Genomic DNA, 18026 nt, shown 5'->3' with positions numbered 1-18026 from the left:
GCAATACTCTGGAAGCTGCTGAGTCTGCCCCACAAGCTCCCTCGATCAGCTTCGGCTGGCTGACTATGTAATGATGAAGAAAAGTTCGCAGTGAAGCCCACGAATTGGCCTTTTACCAGAAGACATGAAGATTCTCCTTCAGCATAAAACAAAGCACCTTGACCAGTAGACTCTTGGATCTCTCCCCTCGAAAGTCTCATTCAGTTCTCAGTGTTCTCTCAGAGTAAAGGTTCACCTGCACAATGATGTCTCTTAGTATCTCATTAAGTGCAGCATTATTCCTCGGATCCCTCAGGAACATTCGGACATCAGTTTGTCTCCCAACGAGATGCAGGCATTCCTCAATTAGATAATAGAATACCAAGCTGAACAGTCTATGTGCATTATCCGCTGATGGGGGCATTTGCGTTTTCCCCACTGTACCCAGGAAGCAAAAGGATTTGATCAATGATAGCTGCAAGCAATCTCCTCTTGATTGGACCATTCTTAGGATCTTACAGGAACAAATGAATGCTAGTAGTTCTCCCCACAAGTGCAAGGTATGCGCCCAAAATGAACTGAAAAACTGCAAGAATGATCCGAGAAACATTGTCATGGGGCACCACCATGGGCACCTCCGAAGAGAAATTCAATGAGAAAGGAATCAGGGAACTGTTCCCTCTTCCAGTCGTCGAAAAGGAACTCCAAATCTGGCATGCTCTCCTTTATGGTCAAGACTTAAACGTGTCTCAGTCCAATGTCAACAAACTGCTGTGGCTCAAGAACAAAGAGCTTCCCGTAACTACTTTTTAAAGAGTGTCCCGAAATAAGCCACAGTCCAATGTACTCTTTATCTTTATTCAACAGCTTCTGCGTCCTTCTTCCTCATCATAGACCTAGTCTGCATGTGCTGTGGTTCTTCCCCGATGCTTGCTTCCGACAGGGGTGGGGATGAAAGGGGTTCCCCAGAATAGATTTTCACGTCTCCGAGAAATATTCAAGCACGTCTGCCCTGCACCTTGACTGCAGACGGTGTCACGTCTTCCATTATGAAGGGACCATTGAAACGTTGCTCGTGCTACCTCCTTGTAAAATTTCGGATTCGTACCGAATCACCGGGGAAAGTTTGGGAAGACATAGTTTTTCAATTCCAGTTGTTGTAGCATTTCCTTCCGTGTTCTGAGCAGCCTCACACCCCTTCCACTTGAGCCGATCCGAAATGACAGAGATACTTGAGGTCATGCATTTTAAGTAATCACTTAGCTCCTTTCCTAACACTTCTGCCTTTGTCTGGGCATCACTTCTATTTCTAGACAGATGTGTCTTCATTCGCCTCCCTGTCACTATTTCATGGAGGTAAGATGGTGGTCTGAACCTGGTTGATTTCTCAATGCGTACAATGCCAGTGGTAGACAATGCAACCATCCCTTTTTCAAGGTAAGCTTCAATTTGGCTATTCTCTCTTTAAGCAAGCCATTGAGTCTCTCACAGATGCTGTTTTCTTGCAGGTGATACGTGGATGAAAACTTGTGCTTTATGCTAAGCAACAAGCTTATTTGTTCAAAAACTTCATTAACAAAATGAGGGCCATTATCTGATCTTAATACTTCACATATTCCCCATCTAGGAAATACTTCTCATACTAAAAAAATGTCTACACAAGTGGAGTCTGGGTGTGTACACGGTCCAGCTTCAAACCACCTTGAGAAGAGACATACCACTACAATCATAGATCTGTATCCATTACATACTTGCAGCATGTTGACATAGTCGATATGCAAATGCTGTAAGGGTCCATTAGGTCTTGGAATCACTCCTCTAATTGTGCGCAGTGTGTGCCCAGCAGTAAACTTTTGACATATGATACAATTTACTACATAAAATGCAACATGTTCTACTATGTTCGGAACAAACCAATCCTCTGCAGTAGTTGCAGCAATGCTCTCTCTAGTTGAGTGCGCAGGGTGGTGTAGCTGTTCCAACGCCACCCTTAATAAGGTTACAGGCATCACTGGTTTACCAGTGCTGTCTTGTCGCCACAATGCTTAAGAGGGGTTTAAAGAACACCCTCTCTGCGTCCACAAGTCTTTCTCATCTTGAGGTGCTTCCCCTTGAATCTCTGCCAATTGAGTCCTAGGCAAGTTATTATAGCATTCATCCACACTCATCATTACCACCATGCTTTAATTCACATCAGGCGTATAAATCAACATAATAATATCTATACATGCAACTCGCTTTGCTTCCTCATCTGCTTTTTGATTTCCACGTGAGATAAAGTCTGCTCTCTTAGTGTGTGCTGCACATTTAACTACTGCAATGGCTACTGGGAGTTGTAGTGCTTTAATGAGTCTGTCCAATAAGGCTGCGTACTGCACTGTAGTGCAGTGTGCTCGGAGGTAGCCCCTCCTTTTCCAACATGCTAACCCTGCGTGCACTGTCGACGTCACATAAGCAGAGTCGCTGTACACTGTTACTTCCTGGTCTGCGTGTCTCTCAAGCGCGATAATCAGCGCCACTAATTCAGCAGCCTGTGCCGGAAAGTGAGATGGTAGTCGTGCACCTATCAATACTTCAAACTCCCCCTTGGCCATGTGCTTCACCACAGCGGCACCTGTATATCTTTGTCCATCATTCTGATCGATTCTAGAAGATCTCCCCAGCACCCAATGCATTTTCCTTCACCCTTGGGAGTTCGTCATAGAATTCCTCATAATTCGAGAAATCATGTGCATGCTCGTCCTCTGCCAGGGGTTCTGCTACAAACATGGCAGGATTCACTATTTTGCATCGGACTATTTTAATTGCCAGATTTGATATGACTACCTCATATGCAGAAGCCCTTTGAGAAGTCAACGTATGTTTCGGTTTTTCCAAAATGGCAAACAATACATGTTCAACAAATAACGTCATGGAACACCCCATTAGTATGCTAGCTGCCTTCTCAATAGCGAACGCGGTGGCAGCCAAAAATTGTTCGCAGGGAAAGTGACCTCTCATTACTGGGTTTAGAATCCCACTGTAACATGCCAGGGGCTTGTACCCCAACGCGGTTCTCTGTGTAAGTATAGCTGTCATAACAGTGCCATTCGTGTGCGAGAACAAAAATAATTCCTAAGCATAATTGGGAATCCCTGAAACTGGAGGTGTGCAAATTGCCTTTTTCCATTCATCAAACCCTTTCTCCATTTGCTCAGTCCAAACACTTTCCTCATGTGTTGCCTGTACTTTCTTCAGAGCATGCAACAAGGGCCTTATATATGAACTGTAATCAATGACCCATGCTCTTACATAGTTGCACAGTCCCAAAAATCTCTGCATGTGATTTATCGTGAGTGGCTTTACTGTTTTCAAAATAGCCCCAGCCCTCTCGAGTAACTTTCTTTCCCTCATGTGAAATTAACTAGCCTATGTACAGTACTTCCTTTTGACAATACTGCAATTTGTCCATGTCTACTTTATATCCTTTGTCTGCAAGAATAATCATCAGTGCACTCTTCCTCTGAGGTGCTACAGACCAATATGACATCCACGTATTGCAACACAACACTTTTCAAATCAATATTGCTTAAGTCCATCTGTAGAACTCTATTGAAAATCGACGGAGACTCACAGTACCACTGGGGTAGGCGAGTACTTTTCAGACAAGTATGTCTGAATGTGAACGACATCAGATCTTCCCACTCTTTATGCAATGGGATTGAGAAAAACGCATTTTTCAAGTCAATCACTGTGAAATATCATGCTTTAACAGGGATATTACATAAGATCGTCACAGGATTAGGATCTAGAGGAAACTCTGCCTCTACAATCTGGTTAATTGAGCGTAAATCTTGAATTAAACGCCACAACCCCCTTTCCGTTCCTTCACAGGATAAATTGCAGTACTACATAGTGACACTGACATCACTAGGATGCCCTGTTACATCATAGCAGATATTGTCTTAAAAATTGGCCATGTGCTTCATCTGCCTCTCGAGACATAGGATGCTGTCGTGCTCGAGGTAAAATTGCTACAGGTTCCAATTTAATCTTCACTTCTCTAACTCCCTTCAATAGGCCTACGTCATAGGGGCTGTTTGTCCATAATGAAACTGGCACTTTTGCCATGTCTTCACCGAAATACTCGGGGCGTTTCTGGGCTAACATCATTTTCTGAGGAACCTCACGTGTAATTGCTCTTACCTAATAAGTAATGCTCATATCAAATACTACTTTGTCATCTGATGGATGGTCTCCAAACATATCCTCATCAATGACGTCAGTCAATCTGTAACCTTCCCCAATGGCAATCACTGTGCACCATCGTCTGCCTTCATAATCATTCCTATCAAGAAAGCCATGTCTCCTCGCACTATGGCTGCATGTAATTCTAAAGGAAAGATTTGCCCTTCCTCTTCATCCATAGGTATCTTTGGCCTGAATAGGAATTCATGAGGTATTCTCATAGTTCTGCCCACTAAACCTGGCAGCCATGTCAACAAACTGCGCATGGCCACTTGTCCTGCAAATGCCATAATAAATTCACTCACGTTTAAATAATGCATACCTGATGTTAAACACACTATGCCTTCATCTGTGAACGAAATCGTCATGTTCAATTTGGTCATTAAATCTCGACCTAATATATTGACAGATTTCTGCCTTGAATATAACAACGGCACAGACATGTCACACTCTCCTATAGAGACTGGCAATTCTTCAGTAAAAGGAACTCTGCTTGTAGCTCCTGTGAACCCTTGAGTATTCATGACATTTCCAGACATCTACAATTTCCCCTCTCGAATACATGAGCATATTGCACCTGTGTCTACTAAAAAAGAAAAAGATTTGCCTCCTATATTGACCTCAACACTCAGTTCCTCTTGAGAATTGGGCGTCTCTGATAGTATCAAACACATCAAGTCTCCCAGTGAGCTGTCCTATTTATTTATTTATTTATTTGAATTTGTAAAGCGGCAAACGGCCCTGGGGCATCGTGGCGCTATTAAGAAGGCTTGCTTAGTTACAAAGGTACATTACAGGCAAACATACATACATACATATTGCTTATAACAGTTACAATAAATACTTGACAGAGACTAATAGAGTGGTGTGCAAGTATATAGCGCCAACCCTGTCTTATAAGGCGGCAGCTATATAAGTTGCAGGTCAATATAGGTAAGCAAGAGCATGGTGCCAGCCACATGTTGCGTGGCGGAAAACTATTGTGGATACATTTTCATCTCTGTACCTGTGAAAAGTTTTCCACCTTCGACAGTGACACCCCCTATTCTAGGAGTCATTAACTGTGTTGTTCTTGTGCTCAGCTGTATCTGCATAGGTGCCTGCTGTGACTACCCTTGTGCTGGATACCTTATTGCCTGCTGTGTTTGAAAATCTTGTTGCATTCTCGGCGCTTGTGTTTGCTGCACTGTCTGATTCTGAACAAACCCATCTCCATTCTGCTGCGAATATGCAGGCGGGTTTGCTGTCCACCTTCTTGAGAATTACCCATTCTGCACAAATCCTTGACTTCTACATGTGCGAGCATAATGCCCTGACATACCACATGTCCAACATATAGGAGGAGGTCTCCTAACATGCCCCTCCTGCATGCCTTGACTATTGTACTGCATGTTTTGAAACCCACTTTGATTGCTCTGGAAGGTTCCCTGATTATTCTGGAAGCCTCTACCTCAAAAGCCTCCCCTTCCCCGTGGTGCAAATCCATTATTACCTTGATCTTACTGTTTTTGGTTATTCACCTACGGCATGTTTGCTGTTTGCTGCATACCCGATACATCTCCACAAGTCAACATTGCCCCTTCAATGGCATACTTTGATAGTTTTTTCTGCACTAACTTAGCCTCTTCATCTTTCCTAGCATCATCTTTCTTTCGATTCTTCTCTTGCAAAAGCCTGCAATAATGCTTGTTGGCCAGCTGTATCTCTGACCATGGCTTTGCTTCCATGCCCACTAATTTCTTGAGCTACTTTTGTACTGCTTCTGGCAGCCCCTGACGTAATATATGATAAAATACAGGTACGGATTTCCCCCAAGCCTCACGTGTCTCCAAAGCATGTCTCCAAAGACTGCTTTTGGAAATTCTGAATATAAAGAAGAGGATCCTCCCCTTCCTGCATCTTCTTTGCCATTATAGCTCCCATGTTGGACGTGTCCGGATACAGTACTCTAAGCGCTGTCCAGACCACCGCCCTACAGTTATTAAACGGTGCTCCAGCATGAGCAGTGTTTACCATGGTAACACTAGAATATCCTGCTCCTGACCATACGTCATCAGCCCTATCCCCAAGGATTGCGATCAGGAGACATTTAATGTCCCCTAAAGCCAACGTGTTTCCTCCTGTCATTTTCTCTAACTCATGTATCAATTTTCCAGTGCCAGAAGTTAAACTCAGTAGTTTACATCTTAAATTATGCTTATCCATCTGTGGCCAAGGTATATACTGTGGCCTAGCTCCTCCCTTTTCTAACAAAGGAAACTGCGAGATCCAAAACTCACATTAGTCTCCAATCGTCTGCCTATTCAGAGCAGGGACAATGGTAACACTCCGTCTTCTACCTGGCAGTGACCTTAGCCTGCTCACATAAGGTGACTAGTCCTCCCTCTCACCATGGGATCCCCCTCTAGGTGGATCTAGCCGTGTCAATGATTCTGACGCCCGAGATTTGAGTAGGTCTAGATCCAATCATCTTACTTCCTTATCCATTGAAAAGCACCCTTCATGGCCACATGCATTGCCTTCCTCCTCCCCATGGAAGGTTTCCCTGTCTTCGTCTCACATATCCTGTCCCCATCTCATGTGACATCTCTCCTCTTCATCTCTATTCCGAATCGGTTTATATAAAGACAGCTCCTTTGGCTCAAAACTGCATGAGGCTCCTTCTTTGTCGTACAACTGCGTACTCGAGGCGATCATTTTTACCTTTCCCCTGCAGCACTTTCTTAGTCCTCATATCATGATAGACTTTATCAATAGCATCCCCAATGCTTCTAGAGTCAAACTCATTCTCTAGATTTGCTCTAGACGGACCTGTTATTGGCTCGTGTGTTCGGAAGATCTCTTCTATGTCTTCCCATGCTACTACTGGATTAGGATCCATTAGCTCTTTTTCACACGCTCAATGTCGTGTGCGCTCTGCCTCCTCTTTCATTATAGTTTATCATCAAACTCTCTTTGTTTCCTTGCTTCTTCTCTTACCCTTGTTTCCTCTTTTCTTTTCATATCTATTCTCTCATTTACCCTTCGTATCTCCTCACCTTTTCGTCTTTGTATTATTTTAATCCCTTCATTTCTGTTCCTCCTCTTCCTCTCTTTCTTTCTTGTCTTTCTCGTTCTTTGATTGCCCTGTCTGCTGTCATACTTTCTCTGTTCCTCTGCTCTCTCCTCCCTTTTCAGTTGCTCCTCTTGATACAACTGTTCCCGTCTTTATCTATCCTTCCTTTTCGCTCTGTCTTGTTTCAATCTCCTTTCTTTCTCTATCCTTTTTTGTCCTGCTTGCCTCGATCTTCCCTTTGCCTTACGTCCTCGATGCTCTTACCATCGAGTTTGAGCAAAATCTGACCACCCATCCCATTGTTCTGTATAAGTGCTAACTCATCAGTCTTATCTTTTATCTTTTTCTCCTTTCCATCTCTTTATTTCTCGTCCTATCTCTAAGGATGTACTTGGTCGCTCACTTCTCTCCTTATCACGTCTCTCCTTGTCCATCGGGACCTTAGAGATTACCTCTTTCTCAGAAATGTTCTCTGGGCTCTCGTCGCTGCTTTGCACAGGCGACTCATATTGCTGTACCCTGTTGCTGCCTTAAGCTCTCTTTATGGTTATAAACCATCATCTTTTTTACTATTGTCGACTGCTTCAGGCGCGGCGGGTGGAGTAGAAGGCTCCTCACCCCCCTCTTTGCATATATTCAATATACAGTCTTCACGAGGTGGCTCATCTCTCTCCTCCTGGTACATTTTCCAGAGCTCTAAGTTCACTAATGGTTTATCTAACATTTTTCCCGTACATGCTGCATGCAAATATGTTATCATATGCTGCAAAACTGCCTTTGGTAAGGATCCCCCTTGTGGCCATGGCATGAACATTTTGTCTGCCGTCCCTTTAACCCATTCTGCACTGTACTGCTTCAGCTTGGGTGCTTGTCACACTTGATGTCAATACTCACCTTTACACTTTGCAGAGAGAAAAACAAAACAACATGAGCGTGCACCAATTGTTGCAGGCTCCAAACCCTTTATATCACATTTTTTACTTTAATCTATTTTTTCACTAAACACCATCAATTCAATTTCCACCAAATAAATAATTAATTCTCAAATCCCGTGTTTTCTTTTCACATATATCAATTACTCTATTGTTTTTTCACCATATTCAGTCCTATAAAACAAACAGACAAACGGACATACTCGACCGGCCACATATATTTCAGTCCTCTCCTAAAGATCGACCTTCTCCTACCCCTAAAAATACCCCGATTGGGATGTGAATCGTCCTCTTTAAACTTGTCTTTAACCGAGTTCGTAGCGGTACGGTTCCATCTGTTACGTCTTTACGATGCAGGAAACTGGGTATACTCTTTATCGTGGCACCTTTTCTCACAATACCTTTTAATTGCTTGGCTTCTCCTCAAGTCAATTACCTAATATTTCAATCTTCAACATTCTCAAGTTACTTTACCCCAACCTCCCTCCGTTACTCGTTTTTCCCTTATCACTTTCTTCCCCCACTACCCGTTCACAATTTTGCCATCTCACCATTTGTTTTTTCAACTTCCGACTCGGGATCGTCCGCCTCTTTACCAGCCTCTTCAACTTTCCATTCGTTCAACTTCCTGTAGACGCCAGGAGAAGTTTCTGCTTGAAAACAAGGGACCCGTCTCACCTAGCTTGCAAGACTTGCTTGAAACTAATATCCGCTATCTAAAGGGAGCTTCACGTCCTTTCAGCCGAATGGCAGAGGTTGTGCGATATTTCCGTGATCCCAAAGCCTATTAAACCATCCTCTGCTACCACGTGAACTGGTGGACTCCAGCCCTTTAAGACGAGGTAGCAATACCCTTCACATGGATGGGGATGCAGAAGTTACTCAAACATCAATAATCGAAACGACTCAGGTAGTTGGCAAAAAGGTAACTGTTTTAATATCAATTATCTAAAACAGGAAATACAACGGACATCTCAGCGTAAGACCTCTCAATGCATCTTAAAAAAAGCATTCTTTTAAAGCAAAAAATCTTCATCGGTGACGTTAACCTACTTATTTACTAACATCATCCTACGTGGCAAATAACAAAACCTAGTGGCTATTGTGATCCATACTCGTCTAAGAAAGTGAAGAAAAGTGATAGGTTTCTTAACATCAGGTGGGGCAACTAAGCCCTCCCCTTAAACAGGACCCTTAATGACGCGGTCCCCTACAATTGGTTTGCACTCTAACCTCTGTCAGTACTTTTCCACCAACGTTAGCAGCACACAGGCTGGTCTTCCAGGTGCTGGTGAGCTAGTCTTAACCATAGCTTCCCACCAATTAGCATATGGGAGCAGTGCCTGGAAAAGTGCTGCCTAGCTGATTTTGCCATGCGAGTACAGACCGGAGTCTGTCTAGTACCTCTACTTCACTCATAAAAGCTCTACTCCTGGCGGAGCCTCGACGGAGTGAGCAGTGCCTGGAAAAGTGCTGCCCCGCTGATTTTGCCATGCGAGTACAGACTGGAGTCGGTCTATTACCTCTACTTCACTCATAAAGTGAGAGTGTTCCTGGCAGGACAAGGGACAAAACTATATGGAGGACAACTGGAACTCACAACCAGCAAGCAGAGTGACTATGGCCCCCCATTAACACGATAGCAGCTCTGAAGATGCATTTCTGAGCAGCCTGGGCTGCCTGCTGGCAAAGCTATTCTGCCACGGCGTGTCCGAGAACGAAGCGAAAGTGAAGCGGGATGGTTCCAATTGCAAGTAAGTGCAAGCGCAAGCTTCAGCGCATGCAATTATAATGGATGGGTCACTGAATGTATAAATACACACTGCCCAGGGACCTGCAAAAACAACAGATGCGGCAGCCTTAGCCTTTGTGCCATTGACAATACTGTCCTTGCTTCTATGCCTGCACTTAGATCACCACACATGTGGATGAAATCAGTAAACCCCCAGATGACTACAAATAAGATGTCTCTAAATTCTTGTGATCTCCATAAGAGAGCTTGCGTGCACATCCATCCGGGCTCTGAGAGGAACCCTTATGACGCCACAAGCACTTGTTCTGTGGGATCGGAGGTAAATCTGATAGCTACCTGCAAAAGAACTTATCTAAGAGGGTGTATGGACTGTGATTGCGGGATGCTTCATATCCCGCCCTCAGATCACACTCATCCAGCCACAAGAAGTGCAGAGAATCCTGCCAAGGGGGGGTTAGCAAATAGCAGCCAGTGGCAATCGCATTTGGACTATTGCCCTGGCTCTGCCCCTTAATGCAGCTACCTTTATAAAGGCCCCGAGGCTGAACCATTACCGGATCATTTAGCAGCAGATGCAACATCTTGCCCCAAAGCCTTGAATGTTTACGCGGAGGGAATGCATCAGCAGGAAGATGCGCCCCCTAAAAAACGGCGTACCTCATTGGCTGTAGGAGACCTACTGCTGAGGGAACTCAGTGCTCTGAATGCAAAGGTGAATTTAAACACCTCACACGTCGAAAGCTCGAAAGGTACTGTACTGTGGAAACACATACCCAATGGAGAAACTAACAGTGCCGGAAGTGAAAGAAACATTACTACTGAAATAACATGGTTGGAAATGAATAAAGAACTGGCCGACGAGAGAAGGCCAGGAGAAAAGGCCTCCTGTGCTCTTTGCAGCTCCGCTGCGAGCACTTCTCCGCCCCCACCAGCTGGAATCCAGATCAGCTGTTTACTTTTCTTTCGGAGCAGCCTGCTGCTCCAGCCCGCCCACGGCCGCGTGTTCAGCCGACTCAGTTCCATCTAAGATGGATGCCTGCATCTCCATGACTCCAGCTACAACAATAGGATCAGCTGGAGCCACGAAGTTCACCGCCGCAGCCCAAGGTCCTGATTTGCTACGTCGGCCCGCCCGCCCCTCCCCTCCTGCTTTAAATGGAGGGGGAGTGGGCCGAGAGGCGAAGCCGACGAGAGAAGGCCAGGAGAAAAGGCCTCCTGTGCTCTTTGCAGCTCCGCTGCGAGCACTTCTCCGCCCCCACCAGCTGGAATCCAGATCAGCTGTTTACTTTTCTTTCGGAGCAGGCTGCTGCTCCAGCCCGCCCACGGCCCCGTGTTCAGCCGACTCAGTTCCATCTAAGATGGATGCCTGCATCTCCATGACTCCAGCTACAACAATAGGATCAGCTGGAGCCACGAAGTTCACCGCCGCAGCCCAAGGTCCTGATTTGCTACATCGGCCCGCCCGCCCCTCTCATCCTGCTTTAAATGGAGAGGGAGTGGGCCGAGAGGCGAAGCCGACGTGAGAAGGCCAGGAGAAAAGGCCTCCTGTGCTCTTTGCAGCTCTTTGCTGCTCGTCTGCCCAACTCCGATGCCGTGCCTAGAAGGTAAGAAGCACCACCCCTGCAAGCTTCTCCCTATCCAAGGATGTACCTTAAGGCGCATCAGGTTGCGCGCACGTACATTGCAAACCGACATCAACTCACAGCCCATCCCCACAAGCACCCGTAATACACGGCTATGCTCACGCACTGTACAACCCTCTATACTCGCTGATAAGGCCAGGCTCCCCCGCAAAACCTCAAAGCCTGCATCCACTACATGTACCACCATCACAGCGACCAACAAAGTACTTAACTCTTCGTATTACTGTACTGCCCCCATAACAAATGTGACTACAAATGTGTCCACCATCTCTGAAAATGAGCCCCCCAGTGTAAAACCTGCGGTATGCAATTCTTCTACCACCATTTTGAATGCTATTGTGCCAAATGCTATGCCACATGTGTCCACTACCTCTGAAAATGAGCCCCCCAGTGTAAAACCTGCGGTATGCAACTCTTCTACCACCATTTTGAATGCTATTGTGCCAAATGCTATGCCACATGTGTCCACTACCTCTGAAAATGAGCCCCCAGTGTAAAACCTGCGGTATGCAATTCTTCTACCACCATTTTGAATGCTATTGTGCCAAATGCTATGCCACATGTGTCCACTACTTCTGAAAATGAGCCCCCCAGTGTAAAACCTGCGGTATGCAATTCTCCTACCACCATTCTGAATGCTATTGTGCCAAATGCTATGCCACATGTGTCCACTACCTCTGAAAATGAGCCCCCCAGTGTAAAACCTGCGGTATGCAATTCTTCTACCACCATTTTGAATGCTATTGTGCCAAATGCTATGCCACATGTGTCCACTACCTCTGAAAATGAACCCCCCAGTGGCAAATCTGAGTTGTGTATCTCCCCTAACACCCAGAGCCCTCCCCCCACTCCACCTCACCCTCTTTCATCATGAACGCCCCCCCAGCCACTACTGAACCCCACCTGAAATGCACCATGATTAACGCTAGGTCCATCAATGCCCACGCTCTAGACATCCACGACCTCCTAACCTCCCAGGACTTGGATCTACTCATGATCTCAGAAACATGGCTACATGAGGCCTCCGGCCCCGCGCTCTCCCTCGCGCTACCCCCTGGCTACTCCATTACTAGACAAGATTGCCTCTCCAAAGGTGGAGGTGTAGCAATTATTGCCAAAGACTGCCTCTCTATCAGAAAGGTAGAGAAATCCCTGACCAACAACAACAGCGACTACCTCCAAGTCAAAATAACCCTCTCTCCCCACTGCACCATTACTGTACACACTGTCTACCGCCCTCCAGGCCCAACAGGAGACTTTCAAGCCTCTCTCATCCACCTCCTCTCTGACAACCTCAAAAAACTGTCTAAAGCCATTCTCCTTGGGGATGTCAACCTAGGGCTCCGGGATAGCAAGGACGTAGCAGCCAAATCCCTTGACTCTGTCCTCAATGCTCTAGGCTACAAGAACACCATCCTGAGCCCAACTCACACCCAGGGCAGAACACTCGACTGGATAGCACAGCACAACTGCCCACTCATCATCACAGGAAACAATCCCACCCCATGGTCTGACCACCACATCATCACCTTTAGCATCCTCACCACTAGCTCCCCTGCTGCCCCCTCACCTCAACCGCTCCCACCCTGCCTCGCCAGAAGCTCCCGCCAGCTCACGAAGGAAAGGCTACTGCCCTTCCTCCAAGGCCCAGCCTTCAGACCACCTTTTTCATCAGACCCAGAAACACTCGCAACAACCTATGATGTTGCCATTAAAGCAGCTATCAACTCCATTGCCCCTCTCAAACCTCGCAAATCCAAACCCACTACCCACTCCAACTCTTGGTTCACCCCTGACCTCCTCACACTCCGAAATGAGAAAAAAGCCGCACTCACACAGTGGCAAACGTCCCACTCTGAAAAAGAAAAGATGATCTTTAAAGCCCTATCCACCAAATACAAAAAGGCAATCACCCAAGCAAAGGCCAAATCATTTGAATACAGAATCTCGGAAGCCCAATCTAGCACAAAAGAAATCTTCGCCATTTTCAGGGAGCTCGAGACACCCACTCCCGCCCCCCAGAATTTCATCAAAGACAAAGACTGGTGTGATGAACTACAAACGGCCATGCTAACCAAATTAAGCCTCCTCAAAACCAAAATACTAGCCACTAAACAAGCCTTACCCAATAAGCATATCCCCTTCCCACCACCTGCCCCGGATCCCCCCCTACCCTTCTCCTTCAAACCCATTCAGGAAAAAGACATCATCAACATAATGAGGAACATCAAACCCTCTAACTGCAAAGGCGATGCATGCCCAGCCTCCATTATCAAAGACTGCACGGAAGCGCTAGCTCCCTTCCTAACAGCCTTTGTGAATGCCTCCTTGACCACAGGGAAAGTCCCCGCCTCCCTCAAGGAAGCTTGGGTACGCCCTCTTTTGAAAAAGCCAACTCTCGATCCCACCTCACCCAACAATTACAGACCCATCAACACTGTCCCATTCCTCCTCAAAATACTGGACAAAGCAGCCTACCTGCAGGTCCAGCACTTCATTGAAGAGAACAAACTCCTTGGACTCCGCCAATCTGGCTTCCGCCCCAGACACGGGACCGAAACCGCCCTACTTAACCTGAAAAACCAGATGGACGATGCTAGAGACTTGGGTAAACCAGCACTTCTCCTACTCCTTAACCTATCCGCGGCCTTCGACCTCGTGGATCATAGTGTCTTATGCCACCACCTTTCCTCCACTGCCAAATTCTCCCCAGAGGCCACAGCCTGGATCACCTCTTTCTTACAAGACAGAACCATGCAAGTATTCTCTGACCTGGCCGCCGCATCACCAACCATTATACTTTGTGGTGTACCCCAAGGCTCCTGTCCCTCCCCCACCCTATACAACATCTTCACACGACCCCTCTTCCTCATCCTCGACGCTATGGGCATATCATACACCAACTACGCCGACGACACGCAGATCCTCCTCACTCTCACAGGGAGCTATGACACTGACTCCCTGACCCTCAACAACCTCTACAACACCATCCAAGCCTGGATGGCAGACAACGGTCTATGCCTCAACTCTGACAAGACAGAACTCCTCCTGGTTGGTTCCCCCGACACACTAAAAAATATAGATGCCCAATTCAGCCACTTCACCATTGACTCCATTAAAATTCCGGTCTCCGACTCTGTCAAAACTCTGGGAGTCTACCTGGACTCCAGCCTATCCATGGATAGACAAGTCAGCGCAATAGCCTCAGCAGCTGCATATCATGCCAAACTTATCAACGCAGTCAGACCCTTTCTCTCCAAAGAGAACTGCACCAACATAGCCAGAGCCATCACCGGCTCTAGGCTAGACTACTGCAAAGTACTCTTTCTAGGAACCTCCAACAAAAACTTAGAGAGACTACAAGTAATACAGAACAATGCTCTCCGGGCAGCCCAAGGCATTGCTAAAAGAGAACACATCTCTGAAGCCAGAAAACTAGCCCACTGGCTCCCAATAAAGGAAAGGATCGTATTCAAAGCCCTGACACTGACCCACAAATGCATTCACCTCACTGCTCCAGCATACCTCTCTCAAAGGATCCACCCCGTCTCCACTACCAGGCCAACCAGATCACCATACACCAACATGCTCTCGGTGCCACTAGTAAAAAGAGTAAAAGCGGGCGGATCCAGCTTCCCCTATCTAGCGCCCACTCACTGGAATGCCCTACCTCCCACTATCCGAGGGGAGGCCTCCTTCACCACCTTCCTGAAAACTCTGAAAACTACCCTCTTCACATAAGACCCGACACACCAGCACAAATACTTATCATATATGTTGTAATATACATCCCAATGCAATATCTGTATAAACAGTATATCTTGTAGTATTCATAATCTGTTATCAATCGCTTTCATGCCTGTACCATGTAACTAAGTTATTGCAAGTAACAGCGCCTCAATGCCCATGGGCTTCTTGCGCGCTATATAAATATAAATAAATAAATAAATAAATAAATAAATAAACTGAAACACCCGCTGAAGCGCAGACGGGTAGACTCCAGCCCATCTTCTACAATAGTTTGCTCACAAAAAAGAGCAACAATTGACAAAGAGTGCAATATTTCCCTAAATCCTGATAAAGATTTGAGAGCTAAGACCAAAGGGATTACACGTGTAGAAGACTTAATGTCATCTAATGAGTATTCGTCCTCAGACTCGTCATATACAACAAGATAAACTGTAAAAGCCAGAAGATCTGTACTGCAGCGAAATATTAAATTAAAACAAGATGAAATGACCAAAGAAATTTACAGGATGGCAGAAAAGGTCGTTAATGAGTTAAGACCAAACATCATGTCTGCAACGACAATAGCAGTCGCCTCCCACATCAAAATGTTTGAACAGATTAATGACAACAGTAAAGACCAAACTACCTTAATTGCCATACTGAACTCAAAATTGCTTAGGATAGAAATGGAACTAAAAGAAATAAAAATGAACAGCAACACAGAAAATCCAAAAAATGAAACGTCAAATACACTGTTAAAAGAACAACTGAAAAACAACACAGATGACAAAAGGCTGCTAGCGGAAGTCGCAAGAGAAGCACTTCGCATTCTAAAGAAAGACCACTGCGGGCACGGTGTCCAAGGGCTGCCTAGCGTCGACTCATGCTGCAATAAAAAAACAAGCAAGAGACCTACTCAAAGCGCCACAACACAAACTCAGGATATAAATAATTCCAGTAAGGAATTGATTATTATACACAATTCACCCAGCTCAAATCCTGACTTGTGCATCCTAGTTCCTGAGAGCGATGAAGGCAACACCAGTAATGGCACAAAAAAGCTCGATGTTACGCCCAAATAACACAACAGTCAACCACCTGGAAGGTCTGAGCTGGTGGAAGCTGAAGATGCAGAAGTTAGCTTGCCATCGACCTCTGCAAACGCAGAGGGAACAAGTGTTAATCCTGAAGCTATAGCATGTACGATGTCAAACAATGAAAGCTATGCAATATTTGCAAAAAAAACGTCAGTAGGAGCCAAGGAAAAAATGAATGGGCAGATGCAATTGCTGGCTAAATGCAAAATATATAAATATATAAATATATATGGGATACATTACTGACCGTAATCATATTTCTGATGCATGTATCTGCTTAGATTCACATGCTGTGCATAGGCCGACATCTAGTGGAAGCTGCAGAGTATTACAGTTTGTTTTTTGAAACTCGAAAATGGGCGTCGACACAGGGCGTGCCAGTAATACTATCCCTAGTGTGACGTCCACTGTACCCATGATCCCTCACGCGTGTAGGACCCTCAGATTGTATTTATTCTGACATGCGGTAGCATGAGGAGAAGCGTGAGTACAGATGATCCAAGCAGATATAAAGAAAGGTAAGAGTACAAGCCTCCATGCGCCTTCTCTCAGAGGGGAGGAAGGGTGGGTCGCATGTGAATCTAAGCAGATACAAGCATCAGAAATACGATTATGGTGAGTAATGTATCCCTTCTGAGGCTTGTGGAATCTGCTTAGATCACATGCTGTGCATAGATTAGCGAGCAGTACCTGAAGAAGGAGGTGGGATGTGAGAAGGGTCATGAACAAATTAATGTCTTAGAACCGCTTGTCCCACTTGGGTATCTGTCTTGGAATGGGTGTCAATGCAGTAGTGCTGAGTAAAAGTGTGAATAGAGCTCCAAGTAGCTGCTTTGCAAATGGTGTCAAGGGGTACATTTGCAATGAAAGCCAGAGTGGCCCCAATGCCTCTTGTAGAGTGGGCCCTAGGCGTGAAAGGCAGAGTATTTTTAGAAAGTGAGTAACACAGCTGGATACAGTTAATAATCCACTTAGAGATGGCACCTTTAGAGACGCGATCCCCCTCTCTGCTTGTAGCTACGGAGACAAACAGCTGATCTGTTTTCCTTAGCGGTCTGGTCTAGTTTACATAGTAGAGGACCGCCCTACGCACATCTAGTGTGTGTAGTTTCACCTCAGCCGAGCTTTGTGGGTCTTGTAAGAAAGCCGGAAGCTCGATGGACTGGTTCACGTGGAATTTTGAAATAAACTTAGGTGAGAACCTAGGGTGTGTGCGTAAAACCAGTTTATCTTTATGGACAGTAAAGAAGGGATCTTGCACTGACAGAGCCTGAATTTCACTGACTCTTCTTATAGATGTAATTGCTACTAAGAAGGCCGTTTTGTAAGTCAGGTGTTTGAGACTGCTTTTGTGCATGGGCTCGAAAGGGGGGCCCATGAGCTTAGATAGCACCACGTTAAGGTCCCATCCTGGTGGTGGGTTTGAAATAGGAGGGTGAAGTCTCTTTACTCCTTCCATGAAGGCTTTAACTACTGGTACTTTCCACCACGACACCTTGTTATGGGAAGTGGTGTATGCTGACAGAGCTGCCAGGTGTACCTTCAGTGAGTTAAAAACCAGTCCTGCACTGACAGATTTAGCAGGTAGGGCTCGAACGCTTGAAGCGCTCT

This window comes from Ambystoma mexicanum, chromosome 1p, assembly GCF_040938575.1.
Source record: "Ambystoma mexicanum isolate Mex_15411 chromosome 1p, UKY_AmexF1_1, whole genome shotgun sequence".
In the NCBI taxonomy this organism is placed as follows: domain Eukaryota; kingdom Metazoa; phylum Chordata; class Amphibia; order Caudata; family Ambystomatidae; genus Ambystoma; species Ambystoma mexicanum.
Note: the sequence above shows the minus strand (reverse complement) of the source record.